General features: G+C 36.7%; 1 protein-coding gene across 1 annotated transcript in view; it reads left to right on the top strand.

The window, feature by feature from the left end:
• The window catches only part of Ifrd1 (Interferon-related developmental regulator 1), a 176433-nt gene extending 158315 nt beyond the window's left edge, over nucleotides 1-18118 (top strand). The window contains exon 8 of the mRNA XM_066402025.1: nucleotides 18105-18118. The gene's annotated coding sequence lies outside the window, so the exon portion shown is untranslated. The remainder of the gene's footprint in view (nucleotides 1-18104) is intronic.
• Nucleotides 18119-18336: the final 218 nt, after the last annotated feature.

The raw sequence follows: 18336 nt of genomic DNA on the forward strand, positions 1-18336 counted from the left end.
CTGGTTTAAACGTGATCCATGGTTTAAATGTAATCTGTTTACATGTGTTGTTGTGGATAAAAATTACGATTCCGCTTGTGAATTAATGATACAAAGCTGAATAATCCCGGCCTAACGCAAAAAGCCTTAGGGCCACTTTTACAAATTTAGTTAAAACTTATGGTAAACCTATGGAAAACTCCAAGCTAAGGTTTAACCGACGCCAGCACGACGAATATGATTCAAAAATAATTTTTTTCAAGAACATACATTGTACGACTAGATATACAAGTGGAAACGCATATGAAGTGATTTTGATGAATAATATTGATTTAGAAATCATTGAAGATAATACAAATGACAGTTAGTAGGTCAAATAAAACAGTTAATTAAAACACATAAAAGCCCTATTTTTTTCAACATCTTCGGTTTAAAGTAAAGGTTTACCTAAGTTTAAACTGAAGTTTTACTGATAGTTATGAAAGTGGCCCTTAAGCAGGTATTGCGCATCTTTTGGTGCGCCCATTTTCCAGGCCTTGACTTTGACAGAGTTGTCAGTGGCAGAGCTTAAGATTTGTCATAGTGTTTCAGAGATGAAGTTTGGGTTTTGACAGAACCCAAACCCTGAGTCCCCCTCTTCGAACACACCCCAAAACTAGGAAACAGGTTCGGTAACGAAGTGCCGTTAAATTTAAACACAAAACGCAACGTGGACGTGGAGTGCGATAACACCGCGATATGGACGATTACGATAAAAATAAACCCTGGGGTGATTCTATAGGTGACTCGTGTGTGCAGTAACAAGTGAGTTCGTGACAAAAGTGGGCCAGAGCGATCCGGGGTCACCCCGCGGGTAAATCGATGCAGCTCCGCCAGGCGGAGCAAGGTCAAGGCCACCATCGGCGACCGTGAATAACGGGCAAATATTGGCTTATTATGATTGTCCAGGCCAGATTTCAAACATTTAAATGGCAATGTTCGGAAGACGTGCTCAAAACGGAGAGAATCAACTCACGTTTGTAGCCCAAGACGCTGTGACAATGGAGATTAATCAATATGGCCGCTGGGGGTCACGTCAATGTCCTATGTTTCTTTATGCCAAGATAATTGTGGCGAATTCAGACAATCAAGAGCGACAGAGCTGCATGCTTTTCTACTGCCTATGTCTTCCATTGGTATCTTGATGATTGTCGATTTTTAATTTTATATTCGGGTCAGTGTCACTCAGACTGTCAGCCCAATTTTTGTACGCCGAGTTTGGTAATTGCACTCAGAGCGCTCCGAGCAGCAATCCATCTCGCACTAACTTATAAAGAATCTGATACAGAATCATTTTCTATATATTAGACAAGTCACAGATAACAGACGAAGCGATAAGGATTGCCGTTGTCGCTATCACAACATAAAGTACTTCAAGCAGAGAAATTATTAGTTATGAACTAAGAGTTCTCAAGGGCAGCTCAAAATTAACACGTGAATTATTACATGACTAGGAAATTTGAGGGTGTCATGTAGTCCCGAGGCGAGCTCGGGATCCTCAGGTGCCAGAGCGAAGTTTTATGATTGATATGTCAAGAAGTTTCAATGACGAAGCAATATAGATTTTGACAAGAACCAGCAATTTTGACTTTGAACAGTGACGCTGTCAATAATGTCAAAACACTTGAGACATGACGATGTCTTACCCCTGTAATGCTGTCACTGGTCAGCTGTCAGTGGGCATAACATTTGTCAGTTTTTACAGAGGTTATATTGAATTATTTATTATTATTTGTTATCATTATTGTTGTTATTTATTATTATTATTATTATTACAAGATCAATTCCATATTTACGTATAAGGCGCAGATTATTAGAAATAAGCTAGTTTCTGTCAATAACGAACATAGTAGGTCCGAGTGCTTGCAGCATATTAAAACCGAATTGGCTACATTCTAGATAACCCAATGACGTCAATCAAAACTTCATGGTCGCACCAATCAGTAGTTCAAACTCAAGATTGAAAATATCACAGTGCATTATCATGCGCCACGAAAAACAATTCATTGACGCATTGCCACACTCAAACTGACCTGAACTACCTATTTTAAAATGATTTTTACTTGCATTTTTCCCCAAACCCGTGTTCCAGCTTAACAGCAACTTTATGCAGCTGTTAAACTTGCCAGGACACCGACAATTTGGCCCTTAGACTTGTAAGTGTCACTGTCGAATTTTTAGCTACAATTATTGTGTCAGCAATCAGACAACACTGTAATCTAGAATTTCATCCTAATTCATTGCGCGACCTTTTCGTGACCTGTGGGCCTTGGCTATGACGTGGGTCGGCAAGATCCGCCCCCGATCGAAGCCTTGGCCTTCGTGCTTTGGAGGGGGAGGGGGAGCAAATCGGCCTTGACCCCAGCTGCATCCTATCCGGCTGCAGCTGCACGGCTACGGCCGGAATTAATGAATGCGGCGATCAGATCAATTATAGGAAGGAGGGGGGCATAGATGGGTGTTATTGGTATTCAATTTTGGGTGTTTGTCGCTTTATTCTTACGAGGGGGCGGTGGGAGTTTGCCTCGTTAGGGCTATCTCCAGGTCAGTTTAGTGATCGACGATATTTGCTGACAGGAACAGGGACATAAAAATCACAAGAAATATTGCGATTCGACAAATAAACACATAAATTAAGTAAAGACTGTTAAAACGCAAAAGCATGCGGATATTGCTACAATTGTGTAACGTAGAAGGTTAAATGTGAATAGGGGAAGCTTAAATAAGAGGAAAGGACAAGGTTGAAAAATATTTCAATGTCTACTGAAACAAACAATTTCTACTCTAGCGCGCATGTGGGACTCAGCTAGATTACATATTTAGGACGTATTAAGCAGCCCTTGGAGAGGGCTTAGTGGGAAGTACCCCAAAGTACGAAATCCTCCAAGTGCATCCCTTTACGCGATATTACACAGCTGTTTTTCAATGAAACTTTATTGCAGAAACTCCTATCGAGACTCGCTACATTTTTTTTGGGCTCTTGAAATAGCATTCTCCTCCGCGGTCACCTGCTAATAAAGCAAACGAAAGCGATAGTATTAAACAAGACCGCAGAATAGAACTCCACAGCACTTTTACCTAACACATATTTAACGCTTTAATTAAATTAGGTACAATAAAAAAAAAAAAGAGATTGAGATGTCGCTTATCTGGGTCAATTAAACGTTAAGAGCATTTACTTTTGGAGAGAGTTTACTGCGGGATTGCGAAGTACTTTTGAGAAAGTGACGGCACTTGCGATTCCATATTATACCCGGCAGATACAGGGATGAGAATTAGTATCCTAGACACTGTAGACTGCAAATACTAATAAAATATTCCAATGAAAATTAGAAGATTTTCCTTCGCCCTTTAGGAAAGCAAACATAACTAACGGAGATAGCGGTGCACAAGTCTAACATACACGTGTGTTAGGAGAAACAAATGAATTACGGATAAAGTGCAATGAACTACTTTTCATAAAAAAAACGATTATGATGTTGTATTAGTTAATTAGGCAAAATATATCCCTATCAAAGCTTAGCTACATCCCACATGCCCCTCCCCAAAAAACAAGAAAAACATTTCGATAGTAATCAATAAAATATCAAGGAATGTCAAAAGCATCCCCTAGTCGGTCGTTATGAAATCGATCATGCGCAGATCTGTAACGATGAAGCAGTGTAGCAATTCCACAGCGATGGCCTGAGTTCGAGCCCCTATGGGGTATATATTTTTTTGTATACGGTCGATGGTTATGAGGATAACGGTATGCTAAGTCTTTCCAGATTTGTGGTCCATCTGGTCTTTCCAGGTGACCAATAGGCTGATGGGCTTATTTGAAAAGACATCGATATGTAGACAATTTTTTATCATAAAGCAGATGAAGTTCGTTAAAACAAAATAGTGCCTAAACGGCTGAATGCCCAATAATATAAAAGGTGTTTCATTAAAACATGAGACTTGCGCAAATATTTTACCCTTTTGATCATCTCTTTCGTAATTTGACACGTTCTCTGAAAAAATCTAGATGAAAATGCAAATTTCTTATATTTGCAACTTTTTCATATCTTTTCCACTAACCCTGGTAGACTTTAAGTCAGTACATGCATCGATGTCCTGTAGTTAACTCGCCTGAAAATTTTTAATTATACTCAAGTAATTACTGCCCTCTCCTACGACTCGTGTGTTACATAATCACAGATACTTTGGCGTTAAGAGTTACTTTCGGCGTTTGTTATGTAAATGACAATAGCAACATCTGCTGTGAATTAGGTCCATGACGTGTTAGGCATCGACCGATCAGAAAGTAGCCAATTCATGGTAACAATACATGACACTATTAAATTTCGATGAGAAATATACAGGGTGTTTGGAAAAATTGGCTCAAAACTTAAGGAGGTGAAAATAGGGCTAAAAATATTTTAAAAAGTTCCAATAAACATTAGTCCTACGGAGCACCGTTACTGAGGTATGGCCCTCCAAAGGGGTCCTATCATTTGGCTATTTTTAAAAATTACTTTCTTTCTAATTAAGATAGTAGAATGAAAATTGTAGTAGATAATAATCATACCATAAGGGTCTTTAACTATTATAAGTTGCATCAAAATCAATTAAAAACATGGGTAGTTTTCTAACTATCTTTAACAGAATTTTTTTATTTCTTTGAATTATCAAACAAAAAATATTGTTTTTTTAATAAATTAGACTTTTCGAAGAAAAATTTCTCTGCTTTTTTTTCGAATTCTGAGTAGCTTAGTTAGAAGGTTTTTTTTTTAAATATAATGTATGGCTCAGAACAGTAACACTTTTTAAAACATTTTCGTAGGCATCTTAATGCTATTTCATATATTTCAATTTCATTCACATCTATCACCCCTATGGTATGATTATTGACTAAAATTTTAATTTCATTATCTTAATAAGAAAAAAAGTTATTTTGAAAATGAAATCCCAATGATACAATCTCTTTGAAGCTCTATATCTCAGTAACGGTGTTTCGTAGGACCAATGTTTTCAAGGAACTTTTTTTACTCTTTTTAGCTCTACGTTCAGCTTCTTAAGTTTTGTATCATCTTTTCGAAACAACCTTTATTTATATTAGCTAATTAGGTAAAATATGTGCCAACAATACCTTAGCAGCATGTTACATGTCTCCAAAACAGTAAAAAGATGTTAATTTGCAAAACAAATGTTTAGTCATCACTTAATCCGTGTTATACGTGAAAATAATCGCTTAATCGGCGGTGACATCGTCAACTGTAAACTATAATAATTGTTACTAAAACCTCTGAATTTTTACTATATATTTGTGAAATGAGGCATTGGTTAGAGTCCTAACTTTTTAACCGCACGAGTCGTAAGTGAGAGCATCAAACACGTGAGTGATTTTCATCGCTTGTTATGCCATGGCAATACACATGCTATTTCAACTTATTAAAAGTAGGACCATAGAAATCAGTCGTTTTGCTTCGGTATAGACCACGGACAGTGACGGCAACCGATTTTGACAGATCAGTAAGGCAAGACATCAAACAAACGTCAAGTTTTGACACAATAACGGTCACACAAGAATTCAGCAATCATTACTAAAATTTGGCATTTGCTAGAATTCTAACCTCACTCATCTGTCAAATTCGGCTGCTGTCGCCATCTTTTGCTCATACAAAAGCAAAACGATCGATTCCCATAACGCCGCTTTATTTTTTAATAAGTTGGAACAGCATATATGCTAAGGAATTTACCCGGCAGCCCCGTTCCTTGTACCTCTATGTTTTGCAAATCAGAATTTACAATCGACCTTGGCAAGATCACATTATTACAGAAGTGAAAAGTGCATAATATCATGTTAATACATCGTGCGTTCAGAAAATGCATGAGTTCACCGTTTCCTTACATGCAAAAATATACAGGGAGCGATAGAATTCTGTGAATTTCATCAGATAAGCTTTAATGGAAATGTTAGAAGTGTTGCGCAATTACGGTAATGTCAGACGTAAACAACCACCAAGGTTAAGGTCGTCGTTTAAACTAAACGCAAAGTATAATGTGTGGGCTTTGTCCTGATCGATGGAGTTGTTTGTCTTCCAGTGATAGCGCAAATGGGGAGGACTTTGAACGAGTCGAGGAGAAATTTTTTTCACTTAATCTGCACTTAATGATCAGGCAGAGTGAAAATTTCCCAAAGTACAGTTTGATGCAAAATACTGAAGATGATTCCGAGGAAGACCAGAAGAAACGAAACGTCTTAGCCCTTATGGTGATATTTCATTAGTAGCCGCAGTGGCTGACCTGACGCAAAATCGCCAACAAAATCGTACGAGATCCTCGCCGGGGAGCAAGAATTCTCCATTTTTCTATCAGGACAAAAACAGTTTTCAATGTGGTAATTCGCAGATCTCGTTAGTCAATGCATGTCCTCCCCCACAGCTGCGAGAGGAGAAATCAAGGCTGTAATGCTTAAATTATAGCGCAATATTAAAAAAACTGCATCATATTATGGGAAGTTGTGAATGTAAACTAGGAACACGCGGACGGGGTGTGCTGTTCCAAAGCGGAAAAAATGGTCAAGGCCAAGAAAAACGTCTGTAGGTTTGTGCCAGCTATAAAAACATTTTTGCGTCTTTAATTCACTTTCCAAAGGTTAAGAAGGTCCTTAATTGTCTGTAAATACCTAGAACTGACCTTTTCAAATTTATGAATAATCATAGCGATTTTCTAAAGCTCGCCAGTGGTCGAAATTATCCTGCACTGAACAATTTTATTCGATCTAAATCTACAAGCAATATTTTTAAATTAGTAAAATATTCAATTGAATAAAAATAGAGATGGTCAATGCGGAAATGCCAATGAACATTTATGTAAACGGACGCGACGACCGCCGCGCCGACGCTCTCCCCAAAGGCCTTGACATAACGAAATTATGAATTATTTAACAATCCACATAGTAATTGGTCTAATAATAAAATCCCATAAATTCCAGTAAAAGGTTTTATTTAACTCTGCGTGATATTTCATTGAAATCGATTGTTTCAAGGCGAAAAACTACATGTGTAACAATTTTTTCTGTCAGAGCGTGCAGGGGAGGCGTACTCTGTGGAAAACAATCGCTGCCCACATAAGCTATACAGGAAAATTTTGATATATTGATACGTTTGTAGGAATAATTTAAAACATCATTTGCCTACAGGGTCTGTCTAAACTCCCGGTTCCAAAAACGACACCAGCAAAAAATTCCAAATTTCCAAAAAGGGGCTATCATACAGGGTGTTTGAAATATCGTGTAGTCCTAGTAACAGCTACTAAGACCTATTTCATTGGTGTATGTTCTTCACCAGGCCTTCCATGTTCTTCACCAGGCCCAGTAAGTGAAAATCGAGCGGTGTCAGATCGGGTGACCGAGGAGGCCATGAAATAGGAACACCGCAACCAATCCAGTGATTTACAATTCAAATGCTGGCGAATTGAACGGTTAAAATAGGGGGTGTGCCATCTTGTAAAAACCACATTTGTCGGCGTAGATCTAAAGGAATCTCTCTTTAAGAGTTATTATTTATTAAGCATATCGGACGATAGGTCGTGGACGAATTGCCATAACCCGAACCAATCTGAACTGACTGAATTTTAAAGCTACATGACCCGACTGAAAAAAATGTAAGGGACAAGAAATTTCAAAAGATTTCAAAATAGCGTTGGATGGCAAAAGGCCCATAAAAAAACCCACTCAGTAAATTTTAACCGCGATTTTTAAAAGGTAGTCATGCAGCAAAATCACCTTATTTTAACATAATAAAAAGGGCACCCTATTTCCGGCCCCGTATACCGACATGGTTCGCATAGTCCATACCTCTTTTTTGCCTCTACCTCTCTTTCATCCAATCCAATACCTTCTCTGAGCCTTCGCTTCGACTATCTCCTCGACCACATTCATCGACCTAACACCAATTAAGTTCATGCACTTTCTTTTACTTTTACTCTCTAATTCAAATGAAATTTCTATTCGACTGATTGTTGCCATACAATGTAATATCGAATAAGAAAATAAATAATGTCGGATTTACGATTCGTAGACCAGAATAAGGTACTGTTACTTATTAGGTAAATATACCGGGTAAAGAAAAAATTTTAATAATAATTCGAGAACGGGGGGTGATTTTAAAATACTTTTCATGCAAAAACTATTCAATATTAATGCATTTTCATTATTAAAAAAAAATGTATTTGATTATTTTTTTTAGTTTATCCAAGTTTCCGATCAGAGGCCTCCCCCATGGATTTAATTGGGTAATCTTAGCAATGTTCTTCTTTTAAACGTTTCAAAGACTTCATCAACTCATCTTCAAGCTTGTTTCAATGTTTTTTAGGTTTCCTCAACACTTTTCACAGCTTGTCAGCCTGTTCCCTTGGATAATGCTCATATTCTCTAAAATCTGCTTTTGGACACCTTAAGTTTATCAAGGGGTTTAGGAGATTATTTTCAGGACTTTTATAATTTTTTCAAAGTTTTATTCGACTCCAGAAACCTGTTCTTACAGTTCTCGCTGATCACATTTCATAACATTTTCTCAAGACACGACGAGACAATTTAACGGACTTCGTTAAGTTCTCTTCGGATTTTGTTAAAATTGTTCCGAAGTTTCCTCGAGTTTCCTTCATTTCCTTCTCAGGTTTTGAAGCTCTTCGCTTGGATGTTGTTTATTGTTACTTACTGATATTTCATACAAATTTTCTCAAGTTTACCTTGACTTTCATCTAGTTATTAACTAATTTCCTTGAATTTTGTCGGGCGATTCTCTCAGAATTCCATTGGGTGATTCCCCCAAAATTTTTATTCTGATCTTAAGCATTTCAAATATTTAGTAAAATTATAAAAAATATTTTAAAAACTTCCTGTCTCATTCCAATGAAGATTCTTTAAATTATTTCAGTTTTTCAAATTTTCATTGCTTCTGCTTTTGTTAATTAATGTTGATTGATTGTTTGTTGTGGGTTGAACACAAGTTTTTACCATTTAACTTATTTGACATTTTTACTAATTGTTCATTGAAAATTAACCGGTAATTCACCTCTTAAATATTCCGTCTTGTCATTCTCACCGTTTGATATTTCCGTCAAAAATCTCATTATACAGGGTGTCCCAGGAACATCGGTACGAATAAATATAACGTACTAGTGGATAAAAAGATAAAATTATTTTGTAGGATACTTTAAGTATTTTTTTGTTCTATAAATTAAGGAGAAATCTCACAGTTTTTGATTTGCCGGCTTGAAATTGCTTCTAAGACGATTTTTGGGTACGATAAATTTGTTTATAAACACTTCCATCTTACAGAGACGTAAGAAAAATCGATTTAACTTTGTTACCAGAGCCGATAACTTCATTATTGTTATGAGTTTTTAAAGACTGAATTTTTTTATATCAAAAAGATATTCTGCAAAAAATTTCCTCTAACCATTTTCATGTTACTTTCAATCAAGTTTTTCGGTCCCTTTGTCCTTGGATTTTCTGATAAATTTAGAAAGAAGAGAGATAATGGCTGACTTCATTCAAAAACTGAACAATACAAGATCAAAAATTCTTATTGTGGATCAAAAACAGAAATCCTTCATCCAAATACTAGAAGGTTCAGACATCTACGAAAAGAGAAGCTGTTTCCATGCCATTTTGCGCTTCTTCGGAATTTGTTCTCAGGAGATTTTCATCTAAAAATTAATATCTGCAATTAATTCGGGACGACACCGACGCCGCAACATTTACAGAGAGAGGTAAATTTAAACGGAGAAATAGCCATTTTTGCAACACAGGAAATATTCATTTAATGAGAGAATATCACTTTCAAAATGAATTTTCAATTAATGTGTGCTGTGGATGTCTCTTGAGAAACGACCTACCTCGAGTTTCGGAGGATGTGCCTCTTTGTCAAAGACAAGGTTTTGGTTTATGCAAGATCGCGCTCGTGTCTGCTGAAGGCAATGAGTTACTCTGTGCATGTTAGGGAGTTCGTGAATATTAATTTTCCACACCGATGAATTCGTTGGGCTAGTGAACATCTGAGGCCATCACGAAGTCCTGACTTAAACTCATCAGATTTCTTTTTTTGTTTGTTTGTTTTTTCAACTTAATAGTATACAAATTCATACCTAACATCAGAGAAGAGTTATGAATGAATTCATTGAAAATACCTCAAACATTGTTAGAATATTAGTTCTTTTGAAGTTATCGGCACTGATAAAAAAAATTAGGTCGATTTTTTGTATCTTGGGAAAGAACAGTTGGCGCGATCTAACAGCTAAGTTGAATTTATCAAACGTAAACCTTAGGAGCATGTAAATCAAAAATTGTGAGATTTATTCTCAAAATAAAAAAAAAGTAGTTTGACAACGTGAATAATGAAAACAAACAACTTTGAAATTTTTTCCCTCTAACATCCACTACTCATTTGTGCCATTGTTTCTAGGATAGCCTGTGTGCGCCATTAATTTTAATGCGATTTGAAAACCAGTGCGCAATTTTTTGCATTACCTTCATTTTATCTCGTTTATTAAAATAAAGACGTCTGAATTTTTTTCTTTTATGATAGTTTTTACAGAATGTTATTTAAGTACGTGGCTAAACTTCAAAGGATGAGGCTTTTACTGATTCTAAGACAAAAAGTTTATATAAACATAGGTCCGGTAATGCTTCGTTTTCAAGATGTCAAATTTTTCTTAAAAAATCGTTTTTTCGTAAAAATCTTAATAATCTTTTAGCCGATTTTATTGAAATTTGGCAGTGTTATTTATGGTTATTATCGTTGATTTGTTAAAACTTTCAAATTTTTTTCACATTAAACAGTCATGGCCACCCAGGTCACCTGATTTAAATCCATTAGATTTTTTCCTTTGGGGTCATGTAAAGTCCTGCATTTATAGAACTCCAGTCAACATTGACTGGACGACACTGAAGAAGAATTAATTCAACGGATATGAGGTTCGTGTAATCAAATAAGATATCCGCCGGTAATATTTCAACGTGGTTGGTAATCAATGTTAAGACGATTTAATGCTTGCATTGAAGTCAAAGAAGGGCATTTTCAGCAACTATTGTTAGTGTCGTGTTTACATATTGTTAAATGTTTTTTTACTAAAAAAAAATTGCGTACCATTTATTTAACTGCAGTTTTAATAAAATGTTCTTTTATTTGATTTTTCTTAAATTTCCGGCGTTTCCTCTATACACATCACTAGCAAAAGAGGGCGGAGAATTTCTAGCTTAAAAGATTCCTTTGTACTACATTAAAAACTGTCGCCAAGTGTCAACGTCATATTAGTTTACATCTTCTTGTTATTTAAGAGTTTTTTAGCATGTAACGATTAAAAAAAAAGTTTTACACCCTGTATTTTGAAAACGAAGCATTACCGGACCTATGTTCATATAGACTTTTCGCCTTAGAATCGCTCAAAGAATCGCCCCTTGAATTTTGGCCACGTACTAACCCCCCGTATACGCAGCCACCCTGTATGTCGGTAGGCGTACCTACTGCACATATAATTCCATATCGCATTGAGCTATTAACCTTCCTCGTGAACTTCTAGGTGAATACATGATTATTAAACAAAGAGATCTCTTCCTGGTCAACTAAGGCCGGGCTGTTCTGGCGGCCGGCCGTTGGACTAAGTCATTCAATTTATTCCATTGATCACAATTCAAGGTCCTGAGTTTTGCTAAAAATGCGTTTGTTTTATGTTTGGTTCGCCACGGCCGTGGTTCACATTGCCTTGCATGCACTCGACGAGGTACCGGGGAAAAAATTTCGTCGGCGAATGATACGCCGGGGAATAATGATTATCTTCCTCATTTGAAAAGCGCAAAAAATGATGTATCTTGTTCGGCGAACCGAACCATCCCATTTGGGTTTTCTAAGCTTTTGACAAATATTTAGTCTAATGACCAGCTTTCTCCTTAATAAACCCACCAATTAAGTGAACAAAGGGGGGCTATTTCCACTATTATAGGATACAGATGCAGGAAGTGAAAAGTAAAAGTAAAACTACCAGGAATGGAGGTCGAAGGTAATAGAAGGTCGTCGACGCCACAGTCGAGATACGAGCTTGTGGTATGCGTTGCAAGGTGATTCCACTCTCAAGCAAACGCTGGTTTTTCTATGAACTTTTGCTCTAGGAAGTGAAGCATTGTTTGTCGACCAAGCGATCACGTTAGGTTCACCTTTGTGCAGCGTCGCTGGACACGATGACTTTCCTGTCCAGCTTTCTGGATGGGGTGGTCGGGCAGGTTCGCACTTCCGCGGAAAAATGGAAAAAAAATCAAAGAAACTTTGGAAAACCTGGAAGAAAGACCATCGAACGTCATTCCCAGGAAACGCAACCTTAAAACTCCGCACCCATTTTTTTGTGCGAAAAATACAGAATTTACATAACAACCAGATTTAGTTTAGGTGCACAAAGGAAGAGGAAGGTCGACTTATTTTTAAAAATCAAGGCTGAGTGTTAAGTTCAAGAACAAGCGAACAGTAAAATACCGATTTAGGAAGGAGCCGAAATTGAAGAGGAAATTCGCTTAAGGTTGTATGCTCAAGGCTTGAAAACGCGAAATTAGTTTTTTTCCAAGAAGTCAAATGGCTTAACGCGTTACTTTTGGAGTAAAAGCAGGAGAAATGTTCAATATCACTGGACCTCGGACAGGGGCAGTTGCACAACACTATGTGTACTTAACGAAATACTACAACTTTCATTAATCATAATACGAACAAATGGTGGAGAAAAATCGATAACTATTCCTATATGAGGAAAACAGGAATATTTTTAAGTTATTTTTACAACCGTTGGATCGTTCTTGAACTTAAACTAACCTTGAACTTATCCGTTACAGTTAAACATTTGAACGCAAACACCAACCATTGTAGATAAGGCGATTGTTGCTTATTGTTCGTATTGATAGCATTTTGTGGAAACCGCTACCCGAATGACTTTAAGTGGTCGCTGATTGGGATTTGTCCTCTATTTGGTACATATATGTACAAGGTGGTCCATGTAAGATGGCCCACTATCTTATCTCAAAAACTCTAAGGTTTAGACAAAAGGCTAACATAAAACTATTTAGTTTTTCATGAATTTTTATCTTTTAATATTTTCGAAGTTAAGGCTAGTGCAGAAAACCGTGGCATGACATTTTTTCTATGGAATAACCTATATTTTGCTACGGATACTAATTCTGCTAGTAACTATAGGTATTTTTTGTTATTACAAGATATGAAGAATTTTTAGCAGTCTTTGAGTTAATTTAATTTAACGTAAAAGTGGAAGAAAAATAAGCTTTTTAAAATTCTCAATAAATTCACATAGCATTAATTGTATCGTTTGAAAACGTGTCCAGTTAAAAACAAAGAGTCGTTCTCCTAGAGTGTATTTTCAATTTTTGAGAAGTTTTATACAGGGTGTGAAAAAAAATATCCAAACTTTCCATATTTCAAGTGCTCGATGCCCCATTCAGAAAATGGAGAAACTCGATTTTTTTTAATGGGGCGCCCTGTATTTTTTTGAAAATAGGTTTTTCTCCTAACTTTCAAATGATATACATATGATGTATATATATATACATATATTATATAGGATGTTTCTAAATATAAGGTATATACGACAAAGGGCAATTCTTTAACTTATTTCATGATTAAAAGTTCATATAAATATCACATAAACAACGTTTCGTTACCGATCTACAGGGTGTTAAAATTTAAATTTTGTTTAGTTTTTTCATTATATTTTCTGCAGTTTTTGAGATATCTAATTCAAATTTGGAATATAAGTTACCCCGTGGAACTGAAATCATTGGATATAGCAGTGGTTGTGACATTCTACAGATACTTTACAGAAGATATTTTTTCAGGAGTCGTGCCCCTTTTTCTTCCCCTTAACTTTTTTATGTCACACCTCCGATGGATCCTAACTTGTGAAATGAATTTCATATTTTGTTTAGAAACTTTTTTATCTCTTGTAGTTTTCTCATATCTGCAACCGTTATCTTGTTTTCATTGATTTATCAGTTCGCATTTGAAATAGTAATTTCCGTATGAATATGTTTATAAATAAGATTTAAATTGTAAACTGCAATGTGTAAAAGTGTTTTAAATACTCTTTTAAACTAATCAAATAAGTCCTTTAAACACTTTCGTAACAATGCCGAATTTAAATATAAAGAAAAAACTTTTAAAATTTCAACGCCCTGTAGATCGGTAACAAAGAGTTTGCGGACTTATGTTTCATATGAACTTTTAATCATGAGATAAGCTAAAGAATTGCCCTCTTTCGTATGTGCCCCATATTTAGGAACACCTTGTATATTTAAAATGAAAAGATCTTATATAATTAGCTGAATAATACTTCCAGCATTATTTCTATCTAACTTATTAAGTAATATGTTAATTTAGAATGTTGTAGTGTTTGAAGGTATCCAAGCAACCAAAAATTAAATGCAAGTTTTTATGTAATCATTGGTCTCCTAGAAAGATATGGAACCATTGGCCTCCTAAAAGTCATGACTTGATGCCACTAGACTATTACCTTTGGGGACATCTGAAAGAACTGACTTATCAATATCAAATTAATAACGTCGAAGATTTAAAAAAACAGAATACGACAATTAATAATATCTATATATCAAAGCAGTGCGATGTTAAGGTTGACAGGGAAACTAGAAGAAATATACCTGCATATCTGCATATAGAGGGTGAGTCTTAAATAATGGTACACAGAGTAGTAGGAGATTCTTAGAAATGAGAGATACGGTGTGCGTATATGCGTAGAAAAATTTCAATGGACGTAGGACCCAAAAAATCTTATTAAAAAACATAGGATCGTTGTTTTGACGTATACGGCAAAACTGTGAAAAACCCATTCTAGCGGAAAAATCAATTTTGCACAGGTGTAAAATGATACGGGTACAGGTTTTCTTGATGAAAAACTTTTACAATCGATCTTTGGCTTACTCCAGTGTTTGCTGCCATTCTTCTTGTACGTATTTCTGGATCTTCAGCAACGCATATTAAAATGTCTTCTTGTTCTGGCGCAATACGTCCCATGATATTGTTAGTGTTGTGACTTAAAGTGCCGGTTCCGGAATCAGCCATTACTCTGTGTACCATTACTTAAGACTCACCCTGTATATCACCTGCATAGCAAATAGGGATAACCATGTGGAAAATTTGTTATACTAAGCTTTAATTTTAGTTTAGAATAATCTCTATGCGTTAGAATTAAATAATTGTACGTTAATTTAACGATAAATATGTAGTAAGTAATTTAAATTTAAAAAATGGTGATTAATATTAATCAGCTAACTATACATGTAAGAGCTCTTGTGAAAATATGTGGGGAAATTGCTTAGAAAATCTCATATTAATTATTTCGATACACGAATGCATTGACAAAATCTCTTTCAGTTCCTGCGATACCGGATCACATTAGCGCCCATTTTTTTGCGATTTTGAAGGTACCGTAAAAAGAAGCATCTGAAGCTCGTTCAATGTTTTCACTGCAGGTTAATATCAATTTAATTATTACTACTTGCAATAGCAAATAAAAGTATAATAAAATTAAGTATAACGAGGTCGCAGATATTCAATATTTGTGTTAAGGACTTTTTAAGGATTATTTGGTCTATATCGAGGTTTCATAAAAACGCTTTGAAAGACGATATGCAAACCATGAAAGTATCGTGCTTCACTATCGTCATTTTCAGTATGAATGTGGGTTTGCACGGACAGCTTTGGTCTAATCTCCATTTTGATCAGTTACGGTTTTGGTCTATTTTCCATTTCTGGAAGTGGTAATTTTGCACCAGCGTCCACAGGATTATGCTTAAAATATCACTTTAACTTATGGGCCAAAACGAAACGATCTAAGCATGACTTCACCTATTCCTTGCATTAGAATTTCGTCCTTCCTGTGCTGAGATAGCTGGCCAGAGAACGTCTTTTTCTCTTTCCAATTTCCTGCAATGTATTATTAAATGTCTACAAGTTGCACATTTTAATAATTAATCCACAAAGTACTGAGCAGCCATGGTTCTTGACATTTTCAGCTCTGCACGCTACCTGACGATATTAAAAATACACGCCCTTGGCCTCCTATACGGATGTCACGAAATTCTCTCTTCTCTATGAATTCAATTTTTATTTTCGTCTCAGCGGTTCTAATCTTGGTAAATCCGATCGATCATCCTGTCAACGCAAAATCGTTCCAATTAATTTGACTGGTCTGTAGTTTTAAGTAAGGAGTTTGTCGTCTTCCTCCTCTCTTCACTTTCGCATTTTCCCGGTATCTCAAACTGCTGAAGGCTTTGCCAAAAAGATCATTTCCATAAAGACGTCAAATTCAGAGCATGGGTCAGCTTGATTAAATAAACGGATTTGCAAAATCTCTTTCGGTTTCTGAGATTCCGGGCCGCCTAGTTTTCGGACTTTTTAAGGCGATGACAATGAAGGTCCCCGCAAATGTTTTTCCAAGCCTTCCGGCACTTAGAATCCGCTCCTTCCAGTTTTGCGACAGCTGTGTCCAATTTTGAAGGATTGATGTGGTAAATGCTTTTGTGTTTCTTGACAAATCGGCGTGGGCGAGGACAGATTATCGCACTCAATTCGCCCAAAACGATTATTTCCTACTCACATGACCTAGTGCACTCACCTGTGGCTCGGACGCAAACGTGTGTAGGAAACGAGTATCATTTCGTGCTTGTTGTATAATTAACTATCGTTCAGTGTCTCACTCTCGTTTCATTGTGCATCGCTCAAGGTAGCAAATTTGCGTTTTCCTTCGTCGGAGTATCCCACATCCTTTTCTACTACGAGGAAGTGGAGTCCGAACATCCTTGTCTGCGGGTCAGCGAACGAGTAGGTGTGCGATGTGTGTGTTCAAAACTGAGCCGATCGGTTGAAAGAGAGAGTCATGCAGATGTGCGGCCTGATCGAGGTCACCTGACCTGAAAACACACATCACGACTGAGGGAAAGTGAAAGCCACCATTGTTGTACTTTCTCGGGGAAAATGGACCTAAAAATCAGCTTTCGGCGAGCCCACGACGATCTCGTTTAGGTGCAGACGAATATTCAACAGCGGACTTTCTTAATTCCTTTGAGGTCACAAGATCATGGATCGGCGAGTTTTTAACAAGGTTTCCAATCCATTAAAACGTCTTTCTCTGAGGTGTTTACCGGCATTTAGTTGATACAATATGTTGACTGCTTATCGCCGGCCCAAAAACCACGTAATCTGACCTTAATCCGTTAAATAGTTGGGAGCTTGCAGGTCTCGAGCGAAAACGCTTAGTTCAACGAAATTGGGGCCTTGACCCGGAAATCTGCCCCAGATTTGCTTCCAGACTCGAATATTTTGAAAGGGGTGATTTTTCTCGGAGGTCCTTTTTAAGCAAACGGCAAAAGTGTCTATGGAGTAAACGCAGGGCAGCTTGATCAGAAGCATTAGAAAGTAACAAATATTGAACTTTTGAAATTCGGAATCACATCGCCGCTTTTTTAATGAAACAAGCCGCAGTCCCCACGCAAAGAACGGCCAAACATTAGTCGCGGGACTTGTTTCGAATGCATCGGTTAACAATATTATCAAATGGTCAAACATGGTCTTTCTGGGTCAGTTCTTCTCCGCCTTTCGATACCTCGAATTTGTCCCTGGGACGCCACTGAGTTTTGCAATTTGCAATTCCCACATCAAAGAGCAGACTCGGGGACTTCGTCTTAAACACAGTTATGCAATGTCGAAGCCCAAACTAACCCGAACTTATCAAGTAAGATTAAATTCCACTTTCAACCCCTGAAAACTATTTCTGGCGCCAGTGCTGTGGAATTTTAAAAAATTGTCGACTTTAAAGGGAATTCGGAGATTTTAAAAAATCTTAAATAAGTAGCATAGTTTGTTTTACGTATAGGTGCATGCACTGGCGAAACCGAGACATAAACTAGAATTAAATTCTACCTTCAACTCCTGAAAATAGTCCCTCATCATTAGTTTTTGTTCTGGTTTTTTAACATCGACAAGTGTAAAATTTCAGGGACTTTTAGAAAAACATTTAATAAGTGCCGCAGTTTGTTTTACAGAGAGCTGTGCATCATCCAAATCGAGTTTTTTTTAATACTCTACTTTCAGCCCCCGAAAACTGGTTCTGGGGCGCCACTAGATTTTGTTGTGGAATGCTTAAACATCGACGACTGCAGGGGAAACTCGGGGACTTTTAAGAAACATAATACCCCCCCACAACACAAGACCCACAACACAAGACAAGAGTCCCACGAATATCATGTTAAATTAGACGCACTTTTTAGCAGTAAATAAC

Source organism: Euwallacea similis, chromosome 24, assembly GCF_039881205.1.
Source record: "Euwallacea similis isolate ESF13 chromosome 24, ESF131.1, whole genome shotgun sequence".
NCBI classification, from domain to species: domain Eukaryota; kingdom Metazoa; phylum Arthropoda; class Insecta; order Coleoptera; family Curculionidae; genus Euwallacea; species Euwallacea similis.